This window comes from Mastomys coucha, unplaced genomic scaffold (assembly GCF_008632895.1).
Source record: "Mastomys coucha isolate ucsf_1 unplaced genomic scaffold, UCSF_Mcou_1 pScaffold2, whole genome shotgun sequence".
NCBI lineage: Eukaryota > Metazoa > Chordata > Mammalia > Rodentia > Muridae > Mastomys > Mastomys coucha.
The window spans coordinates 15,662,492-15,667,142 of NW_022196902.1; positions in this window are offsets into that span (position 1 = coordinate 15,662,492).

The following is a 4,651-nucleotide window of genomic DNA, read 5'->3' on the forward strand; positions in this document are numbered from 1 at the left end:
AGGACAGGGGTTGATGAGAAGATGATGGATGAGATAAGATGCAAATACAATGTGGAAATGAGAAAAGTAAAACAAACCAGAAGGAAGGGAGGTAAAGTTAGCGGGATGTCTGACTACGTATGTATCAGAAATCTTCAGTTATCCTGAACTCAATAGTTAGAGTGGCTCTGTACAATCTATTTCTGTTTATATATAGCCAGAAATACCAAGTTAACAAGTACAGCCAGCCTTGATTACATCAAAGCTCCTGATAAAGCCTTTTGGAATGAATTTTTAGATGAAAATAATGACCGCAGAACAACATACTTCTCTAAGCCCTATCCAGTATCTATCATACAGTATGCACTAAATAAATTGATAGCAAATCCTGGTTAGTTTTATGTAAACTTGGTGCAAGTTGCAAGTTAGAGTTATTAAAGAGGAGCAAATTTCAATTTAGAAAAAGCCTCCATGAGCCTGAGCTATAGGTAAATATGTAGGGCATTTTGTTAATTAGTGATTAATGCACAAGAGCCCAAACTACTGTGGGTAGTGTCATGCTCAGGAAATGGTTCTGGATTCTATAAAATGCAGGCTGAGTCATCACACTCCTATGGCCTCTGCACCAGGCTCTGCCTTCAGGTTCCTGCCCTATTTGACTTACATCAGTGATAAACAATGATATGGGCAGGTAAGTCAAACAAACTCTTCTCTCCTCACAATGTTTTTGTCATGTGTTTCTTTACAGCAGTAGTCACCCTGACTAAGACAGAGTGTGAGGAATGCAATCTAGGAATTGCATTGCTTACTAATGAATTTAAGGCTGCTGAAACCATACTTATCAACAGAGCATAATTATCATCACCATAGTTAAGAGCACTCGTTGTTCTTACAGAGGAACTGGGTTCAATTCCTAGCACCTGTATTGTGGTTCACAACCATCCAGAACTCTCATTCCAGGATACACATGACTCATGAGCAAACATTCATACACGTAAAATAAAATAAACAATTCTTCTTTAAAAAATTCAAGAACAGAAATCATGTAATGTTCTTTATTTTTGCTAAGCAAGGGGCTTGGATATATATCAATATTTATAGGTCAACTAATCTTTAAGAAAGATAATAGCTTACCACAGAATTCACATATTCAGATATGTATTTTTGATTTGAAAAAATATGTGAGAGTTTGATTTAGTTGAATATGTAGATAGCATGAAAATAGAATGGTAAGATCTCTCAAGTGTGTGGGTAATAAATAGAGCACTCCCACTTATTTAACTACAGCAGCAGTATTGATTGAACATTTGTATGATAACACCTCTAAAAACAAGTGGCTGCAAATGCTAACTTAGAAAAAATTATATTATCTGCCCTCAATCAAATATGTATGTAGATTGGGGGATGCAACTCAGCCATACAATGCTTGCTTATAATGTGTTGATTAAACCCTAAGTTTTACTCTTTAGTAAAACACACAAAGGGAGGGAAGGATAGAGACAATTACTTTATTCTCACTTCTTGTGGTCATTTAAAAAGACAATAATGACCTAAATGTTGTCTAAGTGAATTAATAATATATTATCAACTTTTATTTGAAATTTTGGTTGAATTTGAATGCTTCTGAGAAACAGGTTAAAACTTATATTAGGAAGCACAAAGGGGATGGGTGTGATAGGACATACCTTTAATTCCAGGGCTTGGAAGAACCTGGTCTACATAGTGAGTTCTAAGGTAGTTAGGGCTGCATAGAGAGATCCAGACTCAAGGGGGAGATAAAGAGGAGGAGAAGGAGGAAGAGGAGAAGGAAGGTAGGAAAGGGGGAAAGAAAGGAGAGGAGGAAGGGGAGGACATTGGGGAGAAGGAGACAATTTCATACCAGTACCCCAAAACCACTTTTGAAAACAGCTATTAGTAGATGATGAATTGAGTAATCACCTGATTTTTAAAAGTGACTATTCTCCAGGATCTTTAAGGAACCATATATAGTACAGATCAGTTTTGAAATGAGCTTTGCCTGAAGTCATTGGCACAAGTTGGTACATTCTGAGAAACTTCACTGCATTACATGGCAGCACACCTACCTTCCTAGCAGGAGGAAACCTCTGACTCTACAGGACAATGGGGACCAGGATGGGAAGGACCCATTCTTGATTGACCTTTCAGCAGACGATGCTCGTTTCATGTCACAGGAAAGTCTACATGGGACAGATGGCTTTTGCTTCCCTCTTTTAGATTAAAAGATTCAAATTCTGACAATTCCCACAAAATAAAAAGAGTTACTCAAACATAAGTTTCTGTATTAGAAATGGAAATTTCTGACATAAGCAGAAATGTGCAGTTAGTTTTCTTACTATGTAATTTTACCCTGATTTCAGCAAGAAAATAAGAATTTTCTTCTCCAAACTCATAATTTTTGTGGTATCTGGTTGTCTCTATGTGACAGTCATTTGAAGGAATAAAACATGTCTGAGGAAGGAAATTAAAACATCATTATAAAGGAGTAAGGATTGCCTGCCATGGAACGATGCCAAGAAGCTTAGAAAAATGCTCACTAACCTGCACTTTACCAGCCCATTTGCCAAAATGTTGACATGAAAGTTCCCTGAAAACTGTCTTACATTTCCAAAAATTTAAGTGAGGAAATGGCAAAAAGAATAAACAATCGGCTCAACTACATACAGTGGAGAATGAGGCCTACGCACAGTGTACAACGTGCACTCTGTTTATAGCTTGGAAGAACTGAATTACTTCCCTGGCATTCCTTTTTCTTTTTAAATATAAACTCACGGAAAAAAATTTTAACTAGAAATTGATGATCTAGCAGTGTTTCTCTGGCTGCCATACAGTATGGGCAATGAGTTCTAGACTCCAATTTATTGGTTTGTCAGAAAGTTTGGTTATCTTCATCAATTTAACTTTACATTTAACATTCCTCTGCTTAATAGAAACCATATGGACACATTTGGTTAGCATCCACATTATTATAAAGAAAAAAAAGGGTACTTTGTTTCAATTTCTTCAGCATTTACCAGTAATTTGTATTTTTCTTTAGCAGTGACAATTAAATATATAGTTCTCACTCAATAGCCAACACTTCCTAATCCTGATTATCAGTGGGTACAGCAGAGTCTTTACAAATAGTTAGCTGGTGAGAGAAAGAGCCTTCTTCAGAGTTTTCTTTTAATAATTGAAGAAACGATTTTCTGGGAACTAATCCTTTGATTTTAAAATGTGACCTTAAAAATTATGACCACTTTAGAGACTTCATGTTCTTTCTCTATTCTATGCCCTCTGAGATCCTGTGCCTCAGAATCCCCAGATGATAGCGGAAGAGCAAAGCAGACATGCTCTAACTATGTCTGTGCCTCATTCCTCCCCAGTTTCACTGGGGAATGTGGCTGTGGATGGCTTTATGGTGTGAGTTTTGTAACAAGAAGGATGTGTTCCATACCAAATAAACCAAGGTTGGCAAGAAAGCTTATCTAGCTACTATATGTCTGAGGATGAGCAACTAGTGGAGAAATAACTGTGCCCTATGTCCTTTCCCTGTCTGAAAATATTCTAAAAGAAAAGTGGAAACAAAAAGGGGCAGTAAGAACCTGTGGATCTATAAAAATGACTCCTGACCAACAATGCTGGCTAGGGCATCATATCGTCTTCTACAGTCTTGGTAGAAGTCACGTCATACAACACATACAGACAGGTTTCTTGCTGGAGATACCTCTCATTCCCAGGCCAGTATGTGCTGAGCAAGGACCCACACTGTGCTTCCAGACAAGCTATGGTCACACTCCAGCCAATTCTGCACCATGGAGAAATAAACAAGACAGGTAAACACAACATTTGTTTAATCACATCCTTTAGCCACACCGCTTGCTTCTTCCTATTTCTTGGAAACCTGTCTGTAAGCACACCTGCAAGGTCTAGGCTACATCAGGGAAGTCACACCAGCCATGGAGGAAACAGGACAGCAGCTTGATTGGCTGGGTTAGCCATGTGCAAGTCAAGGAAAGGTTGAACAGTGGGGAAGAATCAGGAACCTAGGGTAAGACCAAAAGTAGACAATGAACTGTTTTTTCAAGAAGATTCACTGGCAGTCTCCTTCCTTAGGCTTAGATGACCTAGTCCCTTAAAGAACCAGAGATTTTCTACTGTATGAATACAATCCTATTGTGCTGTTCCTATAGCACTTACTGTGGCCATGCCCTCATTATCTCAATGGTAGAATGAAAAGGCACAGCTTACAATTCCTTTAAAACTGGGGCCATTCCTGACTCGGGTTCCCTGTCTTCCACACTAGCCAGCCACTCTGAATGTTTCCCCTAACATTTCCATGGCTTTATCCAGGCTGTTGCAGAAATAGAAATCGAGATAGAGATAGAGATAGAGATAGAGATAGAGATAGAGATAGAGATAGAGATAGAGATAGAGATAGGTATAGGTATAGGTATAGGTATAGGTATAGGTATAGGTATAGGTATAGATATAGGTATATAGATATTCATATTCTCTTGTTTCATTCTACTACCTGCTTGAAGGTGCTAGAATTTGAGCTCTTGGCTCAAAAGTTACTTCTTGCTGGGTGGTGGTAGCGCATGCCCTTAATCCCAGTGCTTGGGAGGCAGAGGCAGGTGGATTTCTGAGTTCAAGGCCAGCCTGGTCTACAAAG